We start from the raw sequence: 23,853 nt of genomic DNA, 5'->3' as shown, positions 1-23,853 counted from the left end.
GATTGTTTCATGTGATTGTTACCGTCTTGTTTTTAAACTGATTAAAGTCTGGTAGAGTTTCTATCTGTCATACTCGTAACATATGAAAACGGATTGAATTGCTCATTTGCAACTTGTTTGGTAAATCATTACCACCTATCATAATGATGATTGTTTCATCTGAATATCGCCGTCTTGTTTTTAAACTGATTGAAGTCTGATAAAATTTTTATTTGTTATATTTCTAATATGTGAACAGGGATTGAATTACTCTTTTGCAACGTGCTTGGTATATCATTACCGCCCCTTATAAACAAATAAAATATCATACTGAATATTATTGTCAAGTAATATTCTTTAAAAGAAAAAGTTTTCATCTTTGTCTGTTATCTTTACTTCAAAATCGATGTAAATGTTTATTATCCACACGTACCGGTACTGTATGACAATTCGTATTGTAAATTTGTTCTGACACAATAAGATTTTGTGCAGTGGTAGGCTTTTATTCTGTTACCTCCACTGTTTAACGATATTGTCAAATTTTAGGCAGAGCTATAACTCATTGCTGTGGTTAGCTCGTAGTTCCTTGTGTATCCCTTGAACTCGCGCCGCTCGAGTGAAATGTCACGTGATTGTTGAAACAAGCTCTTTACTGTATCGAACGCTGTGGCGTATCGGGAAAACTCGAGCCCGTTCAAACGCTTCGTTTGCCCAGTCCTACAGCAGGGAATAAAACAGGACGTTTTGTTCAAATGGCTCTGAGCACTATGTGACTTAACATCTGAGGTTATCAGTCCCCTAGAACTACTTAAACATAACTAACCTAAGGACATCACACACACCAATGCCCGAGGCAGGATTCGAACCTGCGACCGTAGCGGTCGTGCGGTTCCAAACTGAAGCGCCTAGAACAGCTCGGCCACACCGGCCAGCTTTGCATTTAATTTGATATGTAACATACCAATGGAGATTAATAATGGTAATTAACTAAAGCATAACCCATAAATTACCACTTAGTTTGAATAAAATGTAGAGTAGTAAATTTTGCGTTGATTTAGAAGCAATGTCACGTTTTACCCTCTTTTAGGTTATAAATTGCATTCATGATCATGACGCTAAATCCAAAAAAAGGTAGAAAACTGCTGGTGGTACTGTGATAAATTGAGTCTATAGGGAAGGTGCACTCTGCCTATGACATATGGTAACTTGGCGTTCAGTGTTGTAGGTGTGGACGTATGTAAACGATCTTCAATTGGATATGCTTTAAAACGATTATCACTGAATTCAGTTCCTGGGGAGTAAATTATGCTTCGTAACGCTCCCGTGTGAAGTGTCCATACCAGAGCATTTTGAAGTGGTGTCGTAATGTCGGCACAAACAAGTTACTTTGATGGCGGCGTGTTATTTCTGTTCCAACGAACACGGCCGCCAAGCGATTAGAGCGCCACGCGGCTAACAGCGGTACTAGCGGCGATGTAAATGCTACCCTGATTGCACCAATGGGCGAGCCCTTTGTGACGGCGCTCTCTCCGCCAGCCATTTCACACGAATCTCGTAATTGTTGCTATTACCGCGGCGCTGCTATACAAACTCTGCGGAAAGTGCTGCGGAAATGCCAATTCGCAAATGTCCCGACAGGCGTAAACTGTTCTGCAAGACCCGAGCGTCGGTGGCCGCGCTAACTGCGAAATGCAGCAGCTCGGTGTTAACTCTATATAAACGTTTGTACTCCTAAGTGACCCTCATTATATGGCATTCAGTACGTTTCTTTTAGAGTTTCGCTATAAAAATTAACCATTTCTGTCGGCATTACAGTAAGACACGGTCAAGACTAAACAGATTATATCTGTTGATTAATTAACTTTTTCAGTGCTTTCCTCTACTCTCCACTGATTTTTAAATAAATTATTTTTCTAGTTTTTATTTTATCACTAAGGAATTACCTGACGTCATTTTATTTGTTTCAGTCTTGCGTTAGAAACAACAATTAGACCAGTTTATCATGTAAAAACAAAAATGATTATTGGCATGGTGTCTACTACGGTGGTAAAGTCACATTAACGTGACCACCGCCTATAATCGAAACCAGCCTGTAGTAACGACTCACAGACTGTATGTGGCAGCACTAGCAATGGAGAGTATATAAAATGTTTCGGTGGGACGCGGAAAACAGTGCAGTCACTATCGTAATGCTGAAACGGAGCGATATATTTGAGGTCCAGAAGGGTATTATCATTGGCTTTCGGGCCAAAGATGGAAGCCTTTCCGAACCGTCGAAGATGGTTAACTGTTCGTGTACCGCAGTGTTTTAAGTACACCGTGCATGACAAAATGGCACTTACCAAAATCGGCGCCGAGGCAGTTATTGTCCACCACGGGCTATAGATGGCAGTGTGGTGGAAGGCGGCTACGGAGATGTGTACAGGCAAAAAAACGTGCAACTGTTGAGCTACTGACAGCTCAGATGAACCAAGGGATCAGCAACCGTGTCCCCTCAAAGACGGTTCAGCGAACATTGTTGCGTATGGGCCTCCGCAACAGTTGCTTAGTTCATGCACCCTTACTGACGAAGACGAAGACTGGAATTTGCTAGGCTGAAATAGTAAATACCTTTTTCCAGAGCTGTTTCACAGAGGAAGACCGCACTGCAGTTCCTTCTCTAAATCCTCGCACAAACGAAAAAATGGCTGACATCGAAATAAGTGTCCAAGGAATAGAAAAGCAACTGGAATCACTCAACAGAGGAAAGTCCACTGGACCTGACGGCATACCAATTCGATTCTACACAGAGTACGCGAAAGAACTTGCCCCCCTTCTAACAGCCGTGTACCGCAAGTCTCTAGAGGAACGGAGGGTTCCAAATGATTGGAAAAGAGCACAGGTAGTCCCAGTCTTCAAGAAGGGTCGTCGAGCAGATGCGCAAAACTATAGACCTATATCTCTGACGTCGATCTGTTGTAGAATTTTAGAACATGTTTTTTGCTCAGTATCATGTCGTTTTTGGAAACCCAGAATCAACATGGATTCCGGAAACAGCGATCGTGTGAGACCCAACTCGCTTTATTTGTTCATGAGACCCAGAAAATATTAGATACAGGCTCCCAGGTAGATGCTGTTTTTCTTGACTTCCGGAAGGCGTTCGATACAGTTCCTCACTGTCGCCTGATAAACAAAGTAAGAGCCTACGGAATATCAGACCAGCTGTGTGGCTGGATTGAAGAGTTTTTAGCAAACAGGACACAGCATGTTGTTATCAATAGAGAGACGTCTACAGACGTTAAAGTAACCTCTGGCGTGCCACAGGGGAGTGTTATGGGACCATTGCTTTTCACAATATATATAAATGACCTAGTAGATAGTGTCGGAAGTTCCATACGGCTTTTCGCGGATGATGCTGTAGTATACAGAGAAGTTGCAGCATTAGAAAATTGTAGCGAAATGCAGGAAGATCTGCAGCGGATAGGCACTTGGTGCAGGGAGTGGCAACTGACCCTTAACATAGACAAATGTAATGTATTGCGAATACATAGAAAGAAGGATCCTTTATTGTATGATTATATGATAGCGGAACAAACACTGGTAGCAGTTACTTCTGTAAAATATCTGGGAGTATGCGTGCGGAACGATTTGAAGTGGAATGATCATATAAAATTAATTGTTGGTAAGGCGGGTACCAGGTTGAGATTCATTGGGAGAGTGCTTAGAAAATGTAGTCCATCAACGAAGGAGGTGGCTTACAAAACACTCGTTCGACCTATACTTGAGTATTGCTCATCAGTGTGGGATCCGTACCAGATCGGTCTGACGGAGGAGATAGAGAAGATCCAAAGAAGAGCGGCGCGTTTCGTCACAGGGTTATTTGGTAACCGTGATAGCGTTACGGAGATGTTTAATAAACTCAAGTGGCAGACTCTGCAAGAGAGGCGCTCTGCATCGCGGTGTAGCTTGCTAGCCAGGTTTCGAGAGGGTGCGTTTCTGGATGAGGTATCGAATATATTGCTTCCCCCTACTTATACCTCCCGAGGAGATCACGAATGTAAAATTAGTGAGATTAGAGCGCGCACGGAGGCTTTCAGACAGTCGTTCTTCCCGCGAACCATACGCGACTGGAACAGGAAAGGGAGGTAATGACAGTGGCACGTAAAGTGCCCTCCGCCACACACCGTTGGGTGGCTTGCGGAGTATAAATGTAGATGTAGATGTAGACGCTCAATATGGCTCTAAGCACTATGGGACTCAACATCTGAGGTCATCCGTCCCCTGGACTTAGAACTACTTAAACTTTACTAACCTAAGGACATTACACACATCCATGCCCAACGCAGGATTCGAACCTGCGACCGTAGCAGCAGCGCGGTTCCGGACTGAAGTGCCTAGAACCGCTCGGCCATAACGGCTGGCAATTGGACGTCCATTGAGTGGTGACAGGTGGATTTTTCAGATGACTCACGCCTTTTGCTCCATCGGTGTGAAACGTTGGGAAGAAAACAGCCTGCAACAATCGCCGGAAGGGTTCAGGCCCGAGGAGGGAGTGTCACGATCTGGTGAATGTTTTCGTGGCTTTTCTTGTGTGATCGCTCCATCCTGCAAGGCGTAATGGAGCAACACTAGTATGCAGTTACCCTTGGAGACCATGAGTACCTCTACATGCAGTTTGTTTTCCTCGGCACGATGGGATCTGCCTCCAGGAAAATGAAAGGTGTCACACAGCTCGTAATGAATGCACGTGGTTCGAAGAGTACCATGATGAAACTACCAACTCGACCCCCCTCCTCGCCACAAAACTCTCCGGATTAAACCCAACTGAGGATCTGTGGAACCACCTCGATAGGACTGACTGTCTTCCTGCACGTCTCGCAAGAGTCCGCACTGGAAAAGGTAGTTTGCAGGCATTTGACAGATGGTCCAACGCATGTGACTGGACAGTGAACATTCATTAGCCACAGAATTAAAAATATCCATTATTTAATGGAAGTTCTCATTTCTAGCTGTAAGATGGCCATTTAGCTCTTAACAATTTCAAATGTGTTAGTTATGGGAAAAAAGCTATATTAATTGCTGATTCAGCAATATACGTCACCAGATTACAAAAAATGAATGGCATTTTTACCTTCCCACCTCTATTCTGCCGGAGAGGAATAAAATGTTATTGGGACTGTCACCAATCACACTAGCGAGCCAAGAAATTATGTATTCGACGCTAACGCTGTTTTCAATTATTTTCACATGTCATCCCACTTAAACACGAGTTCTAATCCAAAGGGTGCTGTGGTATCTTACCCAAATAGCATTTTTAGCAGATTTGCCGTTTATGGACCAACTTTTACATAATTACTGCAGGCATTCGTGAGATATGCTACCATGTAAGAGAAAGAAAGAGTAACGTTTTACATGTCTTACCATAGAGAAAAAAAGAGAAATCGTGCCGTATCTAAAACTGGATAGACGGACGGGGATCTGAAACGCCGTATTCCGAAAGGCGACGAATGTTATACCTAAGTGATAAGAGGCACTCGCTTAGTCTCACTAGCCCTGCAAGCGCCTCCTCAAATCCCCCCTCCCCTCCCCCCGCCCCCGCCACCATGTCACCAATGTATCCAAACCCCGGATGATAGGTTGTAAACAGCTCGTTCCAGATCGAAAGGAATTTTGCAAGCAGCAAGGGATTCATTTAATATCATAATACCGACCGTGGGTGGCCATCGCTTTCGTCCCTTCTTACAGGGGGGGGTCCTAATTAATTAAGAACTGGATAGTGGAGACGGGATTCAAAACTAAAAAAACCGGTTGAAGATTAACAATAAGATGTACTGTATCAGAATTCACAGACATAGAGCCGAGAGCAGCCTTCACTGGCGTCCTAGTATCAGTTATATGTGAGGGAGTCACTGAGAAAGGTACCATTCAATGAATAGAGGATCAACATATAAAATTACGAAATACCTTAGGCACCAATATGCGCTATTAGGTTCTAGAAAGAGTTAGATGCGCGTGTCAATTCTAAGTCGCTAAACAGAGAGCTGAAACCATGAGAAGCAGATTCCATATCTGTAGATTTCTGGAAAGTGTTTGATGCAGGTGCCCCATTGTTGACTATTAATGAAGATCCGAGCGTACCGAATAGGTTCCAGATATGGTTCAAATGGCTCTGAGCACTATGGAACTTAACTTCTGAGGTCATCAGTCCCCTAGAACTTGGAACTACTTAAACCTAACTAACCTAAGGACAACACACACATCCATGCTCGAGGCAGGATTCGAACCTGCGACCGTAGCGGTCGCGGGGTTCCAGTCTGTAGCAGCTAGAACCGCTCGGCCACTCTGGCCGGCCTTCCAGATATGTACATCTACATGTGCGTCTACATAGATACTCCGTAGGCCACCGTACGGGGCGTGGCGGAGGGTACCATATACCACTACTTGTCATTTTCCCTCCTGTTCCCCTCTTATCTCTCCTCTCGAACAGACCATTAAGGCCCAAAGGTACCGACCGGAATCTCTGCCTGACAAAAAAAAGTCTGTCTGAACAGGCCTTGGAAGGCCAAACCGTACCGACCGGTCACCGTGTCATCCTCAGTCCACAGGCGTCACTGGATGGGGATATAGAGGGGCAAATGGTCAGCATACCGCTCTCCCGGCCGAATGTCAGTATGCGAGACCGAAGCCGCTACTTCTCAAGTAGCTCCTCAATTGACCTCACAGGGGCTGAGTGCATCGCGCTTGCCAACAGCGCTCGGCAGACCGGATGGTCACCCATCCAAGTGCTAGTCCAGCCCGACAGCGCTTAACTTCGGTGATCTTATGGGAACCGGTGTTACCACTGCGGCAAGGCCGTTGGCGCACTAGTATGTAAGCGAGGTAAAAACGGCTGTCTGTACGCCTCCGTACGAGCCGTCATTTTTCGTGTATCTTCGTGGTCCTTACGCGCCATACATTTTGACGGCAGCAGAATCCTTCGGCAGTCAGCTTCAAATGCTGTTTCTCTAAATTTTCTCAATGGTGTTTCTCGAAAAGAACGTCGACTTCTCTGGACTAATTCCCATTTGAGTTCACGAAGCACCTCCGAAACACTCAGGTTTTATTCGAGCCTACGCGTAACAAATCTAGCAGATCGCCTTTGCTTCGACGTCTTCCTTCAATACGACCTGATACGGATCCCAAACACTGGAACAGTACTCTAGAACAGATCGCACCAGCGTCCTACATGCGGTCTCATTTACAGGTGAACCACTCTTTCCTAAAATTCTCCCAATAAACTGAAGTCGACATTTGCCTTCCGTACCACAGTTCTCACATCACCGTTCTGCGTCTTATCACTTTGCAACGTTACACCCAGATATTTAAACGACTTCATTGTGTCAAGCAGGACGCTTGTAATACTGTATCCGAACATTGCAGGTTTGTTCTTCCTAATCATCCACATTAACTTACATTTTTCTACATTCAGGGCTAGCTGCCATTCATAACATCAACTGGAAATTTTGTCTAAGTCGTCTTTTATCTTCCAACCGTCACTCAACTTCGACACCACGGCATTATCAGAAAAAAAAACCTCAGTCTGGTGCCCACCCTGTCCGCCAAATCATATACGTATATAGAGAACAACAGCGTTCCTATCACATTTCCCTGGGGCACTTCTGATGATACCCATGTCTCTGATGAACACGCGCCGTCGAGGACAACATACTGGGTTGTATTGCTTAAGAAGTCTTCAAGCCATTCACATGTCTGTGATCTTATTCCATATGCTGGTACCTCCGTCAACAGCCTGCAATGGGCACTGTGTCAAATATGTGTGAGCGGTTCGAAAACCTCTTAAGTAACAGAACCCAGTATGTTGTCCTTGACGGCAAATATTAATCAGAGGTAAACGTATGGCCAGGAATGCCCCAGCAAAGTGTGAGAGCATGGCTCTTGGTCTCTCCTGATTTTACGAATAGAGTCAGCAGCAATCTGCGACTGTCTGCTGATGTTTCAGTATAGAGAAAAGTAGCTTCTTCCAGTAACTGTAGGAGAATACTGGATGACTTAGACAGCATTTCTACAAGGTGTGACGAATGGTGACTTGATCTAAATGTAGGAAGCCATTATCTTGGTTAAAAATCTATAAGAGGCAGTTAAAAAGTTTCCGTTTCAGAGCGTTGCTGAGTGTTCATTTCAATTGAAGACATTGAAGAATCTCGAAAACTTCACAACGTATCAAGAAAGTTATAATTCAAATTTATTTGTCTCGGAGGGGGGGACTTCGAACGACACTACACTCGCCCCGCCACCCCACCTGGTGCGTGAGTGGCGGGGGGAGGGGGGGGGGGGGAAGGGGGGTGGAGCAACTTTGATATCTTCAATGGGAATCCTCGTTTTTCTTGTTGCATGTTACGGCTCAACAGCAGAATCTCTTTTGTGATTCGATAAGTTTCTCAAAGACCATATTGACTATCCTGTCTGATTCAAATGCTGTTTGTTCGCACCAACGCCTATGGGAAGTGTTCTACATTTTATTTCATTTTGCCTATATAGAATTAAGTGATCAGTAGCCCCTAGTGGGTGTATATTCTGTACCTTGTATGGAGTTGCATATAATATGCTTGGCAGTGAGCTGCAGCAGGGACAGTTTGCGTTCGCTTTTTCGGGACAGCAGCAGTATGGCTCTCCCCAAAGAACAAACAGATGGACCCCCTACACGTTCCTGAGCGGCTCACGTGACGCTTTCGGCGCACACAAGGCGAAACTTAAATGAGGATTTCCGCTTGTTTTAAAGGCGAAACGTTTCATCTGCTTCTCTGGGTTCTTTGTAAAACTACAGCAATTTCTCGTATGTTCTGTAAGGAGGATGGAATGACTTCCCGCAACGCTTTCTCCCAGGCGCTCACTGGTCCAGCGCATCACCCTTTCGGAGCCCAACTACGGATCAGTCACTTAGGACCTACCCAAAAATTTCTGTCGCGGCACGTTGCGTCCTGTGGATTCTAGTTGAAGGCAGTTGGGAAAAGGACACATAATGGACCGGTCATGCAGAGGACTTCGGAGAATCGGTCGTGAAGAAGTATTGCTTGTGGGAGATACTAAGTGTAGACGTAAATGTAATCGTAATCCATGTCATGTACGATATTAGGATGTGGTAAATCCTGATGGAATCAACGCTTTCAGGGATATGGAGCGTTTGTTGATATTCAGATTAGCTTTGCGTGAGAGATTAGCCTTTTCGAGTCAACCTTGGTGCCGTGACTTCAGTAGTCGAAAGAAACCACTGTCCACTCGTGTGCAGATTCTTGGTTCATAGAACTCCGTCCTTATCTTGTGATTAGACATTAAATATAACAGATCTCCGGAATTCTCACTCAAGTTAAATTCCGCGTTCATTCTACAGTAAATGCAACCAGAACTCATCCTTTTCCTTTCTGCTGTTTAATGTGAATGCATAGCTTCTGCATGGCTAGAAACATATGATCCATTGGCCGATTGTTCCTTCAGTGCACAGAGACGCACCATTGCCGATCACAATGTAAATTCTGTTTACTTTCCACAATAAATGGGTACTGAACAATCACAGTTACGAACACAATAAAAATCATGTTATTTAATTTTCTTTTTAATGTTCATCATATGTCAATAAATAATTATCTTCACTTTTACTTTATTATTTGCTAGATTCATTCATCTTGTTCCCCCTCCTACTGCCACCTTAGCTTGCTGTATCTTAAATATGTTGCATTTGAAACTGAATACGAAACCAAGCTAGTCGTCATCATAATGTCATACCGAGTTCGGGCAGTTTCCTTGCACCGGATTTCTTTGAGTATGTATCAGTTTTCCTTCAGAGCTTAGATGCTACATGAATAATTTTGAACGCGTATGGTCATGGCCGGGGTGAACGAACGAACAAGTATACAAGAGAAAAGCATTTGTTGTGAGAGTAGCTTACTAGATACGGAGCAAATATGCAAGTAATCAATGAGAGGGGCAAGCCCCCTTCTTATAATTGGTAACTGTAATCTTAATCTTCTTACGGGTCCTCCCATAGTCGAGAAAATAAAACTGAGTAGACACCTTTCAACATTATAAATAATTTTATTGTCTATTTACTAATAACTTCAGGCAAAGGCTACATTTTATTACGGTATCAATTTCAGAACACCCCAACATTAGCAAATTAATTTGATGATATTTGAGAATCAAATCGTCACTTAGTAAATTAATATTTTCAAAAATAATTCTCATACTGTTTACGGTCTCAGGGTCACTTTTCTTAACTGTAAATTCTTTTTGGCTTTGAGAGACTGATGTTTATGTTTCTGCATTTCGTCACTACACTGAGAGTGGTGCTGTCACGGTTGACAGATGGCTTCCACATGGCATTCCTGCGGCTGACTGTTGGAGACCTGCACACGACACTGAATCTGATATTCTATCAGCAAAGCGTGACAGTTGCCTTACCAGAGCTCACGACCACTTTTGAAGTGTGAGTCAAGCCACAGTCTTCAAAAATTTGTTGGAATGGGGTTTCCATTCCCTTTATTTGAACAAGAAGATTAGTTACACGTCGACTGTAGGCTGACATTTCAGCCCATGACAGCATCATCTGGCTGGCTGCGGCTACACAAAGAATGAACACTATGGAGTACTGCAAGTCTGTAAATAAAGCTCAAGTCAGTCGTATTCCTCTGAGAAATCCAGCTGGAATCAAACACCAAATACAGACAAAGCTAACAGCGTAGGTGATCAACGAGAAAATAGCCAGTGCGCACGTTCTAAGCTTGTGGACTTAATACTTTAAGTATGTGGACACTGGCTTGTTGTCACTGCGTGGGCAGCATGATATCGCTCTGGAGACTTCTAGATGGCTCCACGTCACCTTGTAACCTCGCCCATCCTGATCAGCCTACTGGCTTGCGTTATAACTGACCGCGATCGCATTTTACAGCGAATAACACTGCTTAGTTGGAGGTAAGTGTGCAACAGACTGTTCTGAAGAAAGAACCTAATCTAAATTTAAGCTAAATTTAGATTATAACTTTGAAATGGGTTGAATATAGTGTAATCGCTCTTTAACCACACAGAGGGGAAAGGGTACCACGTAATGTTTACTAGAAAAATCACTGATAACACGAAGGAAACACTGATTAGCTAAAAAGGGATAATTAAACGATCTCCAGTCCACTGAGGTAATGAATCTCCAGAATCTTGAGAAAGGTAATGACGAAAAAGTTTAAGAAAGTAATCACTGGGGTTGCAACAGAAAGATGCCACGCTTTTCCACAGCACAACAACAGTTCACGGTAAAATAAATGAATCAGAAAGCATAGAGTTTGCAGTTACTTATTCCGAAATACTAAATTTTGAAAGTAACTTTAAATGAAATTACTGGTTAAATAAGTGACTGCTTAACTTGAACTTTGTTCAGTAAAAAAATAACTTTCAGAAGCCTCAGTATAGCTTAATCCAAAATGTAGAAAAAGGCAACAATTTACTTTTGATTATTGAAAGACTGATTTGAATTTCCTTTAAGCAAATGAGCAATTGGTTTAACTTTCAAATAACAACAATAAAATACATTCCAAAACAGTAGAAGCCACTCTGTAAGCTGAATACAGAATAAATGAATTTGCGGACTCTTAATGTGTGCTATATTTTTAGTTATTAGTTTTGCCAGTGAACTTCTACTTTAAGTAATCTCTGAACAGCTACTAGGCACAAAATTTAGACTGAAACTAGTCAGTACAAAATACACAAGACTGGCAGTAAATATTTAATCGATTTTCATGTTCTTACGACACTCGGTGGCCGGCCGCGGTGGTCTAGCGGTTCTAGGCGCTCAGTCTGGAACCGTGCGACTGCTACTGTCGCAGGTTCGAATCCTGCCTCGGGCATGGATGTGTGTGATGTCCTTAGGTTGGTTAGGTTTAAGTAGTTCTTAAGTTCTAGGGGACTGATGACCACAGATGTTAAGTCCCATAGTGCTCAGAGCCATTTGAACCATTTTGACACTCGGTTATTCCATGGGAATGAAAGGGACCGTGCTTGGTAATAATGTCCCAGTACAAAGAGAACACAGATGCCCTAGTACAAGTTTTATCTATTGCAAGTTATTATTCCAGTTATTCATACTTTATGAACGAAATGTTGCTGGGCAAAGCCTCTAAATTACTGTAGTTGTCAGATGACAGTCTTACGGTGTTGTAGCTGTGCGGACGACGAAGAATGTAGCCAACGATAATGCTGAGCTGCAGTTGTTGCTGCTGCTGCTATTCGGTAAGAAGAACGCCGGGTCGTCTCCAGAGCCACGGATAATTACGGGACAGGCAGTAGTTGGAATTGCAGCTTCCTCCGCCTGTCCACTCCTACCGTTCTCTCAATGCTCGCGGGTTAACAAATCAGACGCGTCTATATTATGGGGAGCATAGCTGCAAGCCGCGGCGGCGGGAGCGGCCAACATACACTTCCGTACTCTTTCACGAGCCATGCCGCTCGGCCTCCCCTCTGCTCGCAGCGCGACAATGACTCTGCATGAGCAAAGCTAAACAACAGCACAGCTAATACCATTGTGTCATTGCTATCGATAAAGTTCTCTTGGCTATTACCCATCAATTTACTATATTTTCATTATAGTTACAATCAGTTATATACAGTTAAAACTAAGTACACTAGTACATCGATCACGTATTATAGTTTCTGTAACAGAGCTTGTGGCTTCACAATAAAAAAAAAAATTAAAAAAAAACATTGCAAGTTATCAACGAATATTGAACGGTGAAAATTTTGGATGTTTTATTTGCATTATCGATGTGCTCCTTGATGTGGAGGAGGAGGAGGAGAGGAGGACATTTCTCAGTTGTGGTCTGGTCGTTTGTAACACCTATATTGATCAGAAGTAGGTTTATACTATGTAACTGTGTATCTGTGATTATGAAGAGATGGTTCTTTGTTACTTCAGGTCATTGAGTAGTGACAGGAAATTTAAAGTATGTAATGCATGTACAGAAAAACTAAATAATGTTTAAAACAATAAAATTTTATAATATGTGTATGTTTATAAAGAAAACATTGCATATTGGAAGCTGGTTCGTGCTTAGGACACTTGTATAGCGTAAAAGATGTAGGGAAGTCCTTCCGCAACGGAAGTGACTTGGAGCGATGTAAAAGGTGGTTTTGGCGGTCGAACTGGGCGGCTCCTTGTTGGGAACGGTAGGTAGTCAGTGGCTAGCCGTTGCACGGTACACATCGAGGGTGCCAAGGGAGGCCTTTGGAAGACAGCAGAAGGTCATTTCCCACAGTGCTGAAAACGACGATGACATGTGGTCTGAGTGGGGCACAGATAAATGGGGGATGCCCCCGGGATCAGTCCTGGGGCCACACCTGTTCCTTATTTATATAAATGATATGCCATTTAGTGTTACAGGTGACTCTAAAATATATCTGTTTGCTGATGACACTACCTCAGTACTAACCGATGTTGTGTGCAACGTTGGCGCTGTTTCAGATAGTGCAATTCATGACATAAGTTTATGACTAGTAGAAAATAAACTAACGCTAAATCACAGTAAGACTTATTTTTTACAGTTTGTAACACACTCTAAAAAACCAGACGTTTAATTTCACAGAATGGATATATGATTAGTGAAACTGAACAGTTCAGATTTCTAGGTCTGCAGATAGATAATAAAACGTCGTTGGAAGTCCACATTCTGGGTCTTCTTCAAAGACTTCATGCTACCACTTTTACTATTCGAACGGTATCTAAAGTAAGTGATAGTTCGTCACAAACTGTAGTCCACTTTGCTTATTTTCATTCGCTTATGACGTATGGTATTATATTTTGAGTTAACTCTTCCCATTGGCAAAGCATATTTTTGGCTCAGAAACGGCGGTTCGGGCAATAAGTGGTGGAAGTTCGCGAACCTGTTGTCGAGCCCAGTTCATAGATCTGGGTATTCTGGCATTGGCCTCTAGATACATATATCTTTAGTGCCGTTTCTTGTTAACAGTATCACCTTATTCCCAAGATTTAGCATCTTTCACTCAGTTAATACTAGGCAGAAATCTAATGTGCATTTGGTTCGCCCTTCCTTGACTCATGTGCGGAAAGATGTGCAGTATATTGCTGCATCCGTTTCCAGCAAGCTGCCACAAGAATTTAAAAATCCTAACAGTAATCCACGCGCTTTCAAATGTGATTTGAAGAGTTTTCTCGTGGATCACTTGTTCTATTCTGTCGAGGAGACCCTTGATAAATTAAGCTGATTCCTGTGTTATATTGTTGACTGCGTTTAGGTAAACTTATGACTTTTTTTTTGGAGGTTCATAAACATTTTATTACATCTGTTGTAACTTTTATGTTGCAATTTCATTTACTGACACGTACCATGACCTATGAGATTTGCTCCTCAGTTTATTGCTACGGAACTAGACGTGTGAAAAAAAAAATAAAATAAAATAAAACGAAATAAAATAAAACAAAGAATGGGAGCTGTTAGATCGGACGACTAAGTGCAGATTCGACTTAGCGTATCACACGGAATACGAATCAGTTAATCACGGCGACTTCTCTGTCGACGAACATACAAAGAAACCGGCGCAACACAGCCCTACCACCTGGGCTGCGTAAGAATAAAGTTCTACTAACACCGATATTTGCGGCAGGTTCAATCGTTTTGCAGGCAAAAGTGGAGAATCTATTATGGCTGCGGCACCGACGTCGGGCACCATCGATCTCCCACTAATGGCCACAGACCTGTAACTGAGATCAGGGTAAGAACCACGGCCCAACCAGAACGTCACCAACCTTTTGCATACCTCAGGAAACACAGTATGAGGGATGAATGTAGAATGATAGCACCAGATTCTATCAGGAACGTTCAGAAGGGGCGTTCCCTCACAAGTTTCACAAATGCAACGGTGACAACACTGTACAGACTTTAAACATTCAAAAACACATAGTCTCATTTAATAAAAAACAATTCAAATCTAACTTCAGATTTTGTAATACTCAAAAGATTAAACTTTTATCATAGAGTATTAACAAAATATTACGCCATAAATAAAATAATAAAATGGTATGATCTCGAAGAAATAAAATAATTAAATAATTCTTCAAAAACGACAGACTCTCATTAAAAAAAAGAAATTTCAAAACTGCCTATAAATGTTATCACGACTCAAAAGACTGAACTTCAATGAAAGTGCACACTCAACACTATCTGGAAAATAAGGTCCGATCGGGCGCGAAGTGTAAACCACAGTGAAAATCTGATGACACCTGGCACAGATGTGTTGAGCAGTGGTTCTAGTATGCCTGTTGATCACGTCACATCGCTCTTTTCGGTTCTGAGCTCAGAGTGAGCACATGAAGATATCTAGAACAATAGTGTCTCCCGCCAAGTATGAGGGCCTGGTGAGACATTTCGCCTGATGTCATGCAGCCCACATAACATAACTGCCATTCGTTTCCTTCTTCATGACAATCCTCGGCCGCACACTGCGGGGGCAATGGAGACGCTCCTGCGGCGTTTTCCCTGAAAAGTCTTTGATCAGCCACAACACAGCCCGTAATTGACTCCGCCTAAGTTTCATCTCACATACACCATTGGCTGTGACGTCAGCTTTTGGCACAGACAACGAGTTGTAGCCCAGGGCAGACAATGGCGGAAAGCACACGCGGCTGCCTTCTATGACGAGGGCATTTGAAAGTTGATACAACGCTACGATAAATGGCTTTGGCGGAGCGGAGATTATGTAGAGAAGTAGCTGGAAGATGTAGCTCACTGCTGCAAATAAAACATTTTTCATTTCTACAGTGGTTTCCATTTCGTGACCGATCGGACCTTAGTTTACGAACAGCCCTCGTATAACATAGAACTATAGTGCCCAGTGCACGACGCTGCATATACGACGTTACCAGCTACTGTCTCTACATATCCCAAGGCATCAGCAATTGATATAAACTTAAAATCAGGGAAAAGTCCTACTGAGGTGCAAAAGAAAATTCTTATGAGAGTGCTTATAATTAAATTAAATACGACACTCAGAGTGCGTGGCACAACCATGAGAATTCTCCTTCTGTCATATGAAATCGCTCCCCAGGCCATAACAAAAGGTGAAATCCCAGAGTTTTCACTACGACCACAGTACCCGCTCATACAATAATAGCTGGTGGTGACTTCAATCTACTCTCTATATGCTGGAAAAATTATGCGTTTAAAGCTGGCGGCAGGCATAAAACGTCATCCGAAATGGTACTGAAAGCTTTCTCAGAAAAATTATTTGGAACAATTAGTTCACGAGCCCACTGGAAGCGTAAATGGTTGCGAAAGCATATTTGATCTTTTAGCAACAAATAATGATGGACAAATAGTGTGTATTGCGACGAATACAGGGATTAGCGCCCACAGGCAGTTGCTGCTAGGCTGAATACCGTAACACCTACAACCATCAAAAACAAACGCAAAGTATATCTGTTTAAAAAAGCTGATAAAAATGCTCTTAACGCCTTTTTAAGAGACATACCTTCACTCCTTCCGATCTGATCATGTAAGTGTAGAAAAGTTGTGGAATGTTTTCAAAGAGATAGTATCGACAGCAGTTGAGAGATATATACCACATAAACTAATAACTGATGGTACTGGTCCCCCATGGTACACAAAACGGGTCAGTCGTTGTTGCATAAGCAACGAAAAAAGCATGCCAAATTTAAAAGAACGCAAAAGACCCATGATTCAAATGGTTCAAATGGCTCTGAGCACTATGGGACTCAACTGCTGAGGTTATTAGTCCCCTATAACTTAGAACTAGTTAAACCTAACTAACCTAAGGACATCACAAACATCCATGCCAGAGGCAGGATTCGAACCTGCGACCGTAGCGGTCTTGCGGTTCCAGACTGCAGCGCCTTTAAGCGCACGGCCACTTCGGCCGGCAGACCCATGATTGGCAAAGTTTTACAGAAGTTCGAAATATAGCGCGTACTTCAATGCGAGATGCTTTTAATAATTTCCACAACGAAATTCTGTCTCGAAATCTGGCAGAAAACCCAAAGAGATTCTGGTTATACATAAAGCACACCAGTGGCAAGACGCAAACAGTACCATCACTGCGCGATAACAGCGGTGAGGTCACTGATGACAGTGCCACTAAAACAGAGTTATTAAATACGGTTTTCCGAAATTCCTTCACCAAAGAAGACGAATTAAATATTCCTGAATTCCAATCAAGAACAACTGCCAAGACGAGAAACATGGAAATAGATAGCCTCGGTGTCGCAAAGCGGCTTAAATCACTTAATAAAAGCAAGGCCTCCGGTCCACATTGTACACTAGCCAGGTTCCTCTCAGAGTATGCTGATAAAATAGCTCCATATTTAGCAATTATATACAACCACTCGCTCACAGAAACATCCGTACCTAAAGACTGGAAAATTGTTCAAGTCACACCAATACCCAAAAAGGAAAGTGGGAGTAATCAGCTGAATTAAAGGCCTATATCACTAACGTCGATTTTCAGTAGGGTTTTGGAACATATACTGTATTCGAGCGTTATGAAGTACCTCGAAAAAACGATTTATTGATACATAGTCAGCACGGATTCAGAAAATATCGTTCTTGTGAAACACAACTAGCTCTTTATACTCATGAAGTAATAAGTGCTATCGACAGGGGATATCAAACTGGTTCCATATTTTTAGATTTCCAGAAGGCTTTCGACACCGTTCCTCATAAGCGTCTTCTAACCAAACTGCGTGCCTACAGAGTATTGCCTCAGTTGTGCGACTGGATTCGTGATTTCCCGTCAGAAAGGTCACAGTTCGTAGTAACAGACGGAAAGTCATCGAGTAAAACAAAAGTAATATCCGGCGTTCCCCAAGGAAGTGTTATAGGCCTCTATTGTTCCTAATCTACCGGGTGATCAAAAAGTCAGTAAAATTTGAAAACTCAATAAATCACGGAATAATGTAGATAGAGAGGTACAAATTGGCACACATGCTTGGAATGACATGGGGTTTTATTAGAACCAAAAAAATACAAAAGTTCAAAAAATGTCCGACAGATGGCGCTTCATTTGATCAGAATAGCAATAATTAGCATAACAAAGTAAGACAAAGCAAAGATGATGTTCTTTACAGGAAATGCTCAATATGTCCACCATCATTCCTCAACAATGACTGTAGTCGAGAAATAATGTTGTGAACAGCACTGTAAAGCATGTCCGAAGTTATGGTGAGGCATTGGCGTCAGATGTTGTCTTTCAGCATCCCTAGAGATGTCGGTCGATCACGATACGCTTGCGACTTCAGGTAAACCCAAAGCCAATAATCGCACAGACTGAGGTCTGGGGACCGGACAGGCCAAGCACGACGAAAGTGGCGGCTGAGCACATGACCGTCACCAAACGACATGCGAAGGAGATCTTTCACACGTCTAGCAATACTTTGTTTTCTTTTTTGGTTCTAATAAAACCCCATGTCATTCCAAGCATGTGAATCAATTGCTACCTCTCTCTGTACATTATTCCGTGGTTTATTAAGTTTTCAAATTTATACTGGCTTTTTGATCAGCCGGTATATTAATGACATAGCAGACAATCTCAGTAGCCGTCTTAGATTGTTTGCAGATGATGCTGTCATTTACCGTCTTGTAAAGTCATTAGATGATCAAAACGACTTGCAAAATGATTTAGGTAAGACAATTACAAATAACCTAAATTGGAACGATCACATAGACAATATTTTGGGTAGAGAAAACCAAAGACTGCGATTCATTGGCAGAACACTTAGAAGGTGCTACAGGTCTGCTAAAGAGACTGCTTACACCACGCTAGTCCACCCTATCCTGGACTACTGCTGTGCGGTGTGGGATCCGCATCAGGTAGGACTGACGGATGACATTGAAAAAGTACAATGAAGCGCAGCTCGTTTTGTATTATGGCAAAATAGGGGAGATAGTGTCACAGACATGATACGTGAATTGGAGGGGCAACCATTAAAACAAAGGCGTTTTACGTTGCGACGGGATCTCCCCATGAAATTTCAATCACCAGTTTTCTCCTCCGATTACGAAAACATTCTGTTGGCACCCACCTGCATAGGGAGAAATTATCATCACTTATAAAATAAGAAAAGTCAGGACTCGCACAGAAAAAATTAAGTGCTCGTTTTTCCCACGTGCCGTTCGAGAGTGGAACGCTAGAGAGAGAGTCTGAAGGTGGTTCATTGAACCCTCTGCCAAGCACTTTATTGTGAATAGCAGAGTAATCACGTAGATGTAGATGTAGGTTGGTTGAAAGACATCAGCTGGCCTCCTACTAACCAACACGCGGCCATCACTGGCACTGTGGTACAATTAGCTTTCATCAAAAAGCGCCCTGACCTCCAATGACCCTCGTCTGACACCACTGAAGTCGCAGACGGTGGTTGTTTGGGGTCAGTGGAATGCGCGCTACAGGGCGACTGGTCCGGAGATATCCTTGAGGTAACCGATTTGTAACATTTCGTTGTGTCAGTGTGGTGTCCACTGGTGGTCAAATTGCTGCTGCAGAGCTGCTACGGTCGCAGGTTCGAATCCTGCCTTGGACATGACTGTGTGTCATGTCCTTAGGTTAGTTAGGTTTAAGTAGTTCTAAGTCTTGGGGGACTGATAACCTCAGACGTTAAGTCCCACAGTGCTCAGAGCCATTTTGCTGCTGCAGATACTGTACGATGCGACGGAGCCATACGCCTAACACGACGGTTTTCCCTTTTGGTAGTGCCAGGTGGCCGTATGGAGGCAGGTCTTCTTTTGATCGCACATTGTCGTGACCACGGCTGCCAGCGACCATGTACAGTGGCTATATTCTACAATACCGCAGAAGGGACATCCAGTTTCTCATAGGTCTATTACACAACTTCGTTCAAAGTCACTGAAGTACAGATAATGGCGTATGATAATGTTTGAAGTGATTGCTGCGTCAAGCAGAAATCTACAGATACCAGTCTTTGATTGCTGGCCCCCAATTTGACCGGAAACGAGCTTCGACCTGTTCTTGACCTGTGTTGCTGCGAACAACAATCAGTTTCATTGGACTACGGTACGTTGTATTATTTGTTCGAATCTATCAAGGGAATAATAAATTATAAAACCGATTTCGATTAATCGTCATGAGAGAAATTTTGTTTCACATCTTGACGATGTTGGGTCCACTGTTCCACAGTTTCAGTCCGAGTGACATCAGAAGACGTGAACAGCTGACACAGCTTTGTGAAGGCGTCAAGTACACTCACACAAATAAACATAGCCTACAGAATAAACTGAAAGTGAACATTCCTTTAATCAATTGAACATTTAGCTTATGGAACTGTCTGAGTATTTTGAGTCACAGTTGTGCCAAACACAGCTAAGATCACCTTCTGTGCATTCTTCGTGAGCCCACTGTTTACAAGTGGTGCACTGAAACCACTTCCCTCCGGGTAGTGCACCATAAGAAATCACTAGATCGTGAGACGAACGAAAGCTCGAGGATGGGACGAAATCATGATTCCAATCCCTTATTAGTTCATAAGTCGGCGTTCTCACACGTGACATGCACGTAGAATTACTTTTACCATTTAAATGCATAGTGCATTACAAACTGTAAGACTGCTCATGGACGTAGTACCAACAACAGTCAGCATGTCGCGAGCTATTTGAAAAATCGAACAGGTCTCGAACTGTGTGGTAATCTCTTCGAACAGCTCCAGTCGTGTTCAAATTCTGTCCTAGCTGTTTCGGTCACGTAAAATGTTTGTTTGAAGTCTCATTCCCCCAATTTTTTTCCTACACAATTCCCTCGAAACTGCATTATGGAAATAAAAATCCTCATAGGTGATACGACTCAGTGTCTCTCATTCCACCTACATGTACATCTACATGGTTACTCTTACTTACAGAGGGTTCATCGAACCATTTTCATACTACTTCTCTACCATTCCACTCTCGAATGGCGCGAGGGATAAAGGAACACCTGAATCCTGCCGTTCGAGCTCTGATGTCCCTTATTTTATTATGATCATCTTTTCTCCCTACCTAGGTGGGTGTCAAAAAAATATTTTCGCATTTGGAAGAGATAGTTGGTGATTGAAATTTCGTAAATAGATCTCGCCACAAAGAAAACTGCCTTTGTTTCAGTGACTGCCACCCCAACTCGCGCATCATATAAGTGACACTCTCACCCCTATTGCACGATAACACGAAACGAGCTGCCCTTCTTTGCACTTTTTCGAGTCCTCCGTCAATCCCACCTGGTAAGGATCCCATACCGCGAAGCATTATTCCATCAGAGGACGGACACGTGTATTGTACGCTGCCTCTTTAGTGGATTTGTCGCATCTTCTAAGTGTTCTGCCAACAAAGCGCAGTCTTTGTTTCGCCTTCCCCACAATATTATCAATGTGGTCTTTCCAATTTAAGTTGCTCGTAATTGTAATTCCTAGTCGAATTGACAGCCCTTAGATTTGTGCGATTTGTCGTATCCCTAAATTTATCGGATTTCTTTTAGTACCCATGTGGATGACCTCGCACTTTTCTTTGTTTACAGCTAATTGCCACTTTTCTCACAATACAGAAATTCTCTCTAGATCATTTTGTAATTGGAATTGATCGTCTGATGATTTTACTAGACGGTAAATCTGCAAACAATCTAAAGGGGTCGCTCAGATTATCACCTGGATCATTTACATAAATCAGGACAACAGAGTCCCTATGACACTACCTTGCGGAACGCCAGATATCACTTCTGTTCTACTCGACGATTTACCGTCTGTCACTACAAACTGTGACCTCTCTGAGAGGAAATCACGAATCCCGTCACACAACTGAGACGTTACTCCATATGCACGCAATTTGATTAATTGTCGCTTGTGCGAAAGCCTTCTGGAAATCTGAAGGAGATGGTGGGTTGTAGTACAGTATAGCCCTCTTCGGCCGATTATTATACTTTGTGCTGTTGGAACACCATTTACGTAGGACAGTTGATCGATTATTTTATTTTGTAGGAATTTTAATTGCATATGGATGGACAGTTGAGAGGAAGACATTGTTCATTAAGTTTCCTACGTTCCAAATCCCGGCATTTGCCTTATGGCTGAGGGAAAAACATCTCGGTTGAAAAAATCCCAGCCGGGATTGATTGCCCGTTACCCGTGAAATGAATACTCCGCAGGGACTTATCTCTGGCACGCCTCCCGTGAGACCCACATTCGCATCTTATTGTCCCGCACTATATTCGTAGCGCCCCTTTCCATCATACTCATTACTGCCGATTCCCGTAAGAGTTCGGGCACTGTTTCTTCATCTGCACAGACGAAGATGGTCAAATGGCCGGTGAGCCTTAACTGTATATATTGTCTGTTCTTTCGGACATGTCCGAAGAACAGATACTATCTTCATATGTATTGATTGCCCGTTGTTCGGCTTTTATATATCTTCATGTGATCTCAGTGGTACTAATAATGTTATGTGTGTGATCCTGGAATTTTGTTTACATAGAAAACTTCCGTCTAATTCTGTGGAAGATGAAAAACATGAAAATCTAGAGAAAAAATGTTCAAATGAGTGAGAATTCCCATGGGAGCAAACTGCCGAGGTCATCGGTTCCTAGACTTACACACTACTTAAAGTAACTTAAACTTATGCTATGAACCGCGCGGTCACTCCAGGCGAAAATCTAGTCGATGTAGTGAACACTGTCTTCCTCCATAGGAGTTGACTGAAGTACTTTTGGTAAATAAGTTGTTCTTTCTATATGAAGGCAGCAGAAACACGTCCAAAATCCAGCTCCATAATACGACTCCTCACTGTACAGTCAGTGAAGAGTTGCAACTCCCCTATAGGTGGAGACTCGGATCGCTTCGTACACGTCTGCCAAACAGGTAAGATGAGCGACCACAACGGTTCACAGTTACAAGCCGATTTACTAAAAATACGCGAGGCTTCACGAAAACAGCTGAGCCCCAGCATATCGCGTGTGAGCTGCCTACGCACTCAAATCCCTTGCCGCACCGCGATCACGCCAGCACTCTAGAAGGCAAGGAAACGGTAGCTACGGAACGCTACGCAACGAGTTTCTGCAAGCACAGCAATCGATATAGTCTTGCGCACGGCTGTGAATACTGATACTAAAGAAAATGTTCAGTTAGGTGTTTGTTTTGTACGATACAGCAATACAGATTGCAGCAGACTGTTGATAACTGAGTCTTAGATGTAGCCTACCACGCGATAACCGCATTGTGGTTCTCTGGCGCCAATAATCTGCTGTCCTTGGATATCGGCGAGCCGCTGCGAGATGGTGATGGCGGTTTTGTTGATTTAGAAAATTGATCACCACACTCGAAATAAAATTTTGTGACTTCTCCGGAGCGTCCTTTGGAAGGAAACAACACTGTAAATAAACCTTTGAACTGTTTCTCAAAAGTGTGCGATGGGATAAGTCTGGTTAATGGTACGAACAGATCTCTTCGCTTCGAACACTGTATTCGGATAACAAGTCATCAGTTTATTTCTCTCATTCAAACTCGGAAGCCTGGCCCTCAGACACTGTTGTACACACTTTTGAACGACAATATTCGCAGTTCGTAGCACTTGACACAACAGGTCAAATTTCAGTTTTAAATGCGTAGGATAGTAAGATAACCCATCTCTAGACCGCCTTAAAGTTCTCAACATTCGTTTTATTTGCCGCCCGAATGAACTTAGATGTAACAGCGCTCTTGTAACTCGCATGTTTCTGGTTCTAGGAAGCTATGAAAATTCTTCCCCTTAAAGTATTAGCAAATTGTAGCCAACATTGTGCAGCAGTCGTCTTCTAGAATGTTCCAAGTTCGACTCGTCTTTCCTCGCAAATAATAACGTTCTCCGTCTCACATTTACTGTTCCC

The 23,853-nt window shown here is 42.9% G+C and overlaps 1 pseudogene; it reads right to left on the bottom strand.

The window, feature by feature from the left end:
- Positions 1 to 6,700: 6,700 nt before the first annotated feature.
- On the bottom strand, positions 6,701 to 6,818 carry LOC124556451 (annotated as a pseudogene).
- Between the last annotated feature and the right edge of the window lie 17,035 nt (positions 6,819 to 23,853).

Source organism: Schistocerca americana, chromosome 1 (assembly GCF_021461395.2).
Source record: "Schistocerca americana isolate TAMUIC-IGC-003095 chromosome 1, iqSchAmer2.1, whole genome shotgun sequence".
In the NCBI taxonomy this organism is placed as follows: Eukaryota; Metazoa; Arthropoda; class Insecta; order Orthoptera; family Acrididae; genus Schistocerca; species Schistocerca americana.
Note: the sequence above shows the minus strand (reverse complement) of the source record. Positions and strands in the feature narration are given on the sequence as shown.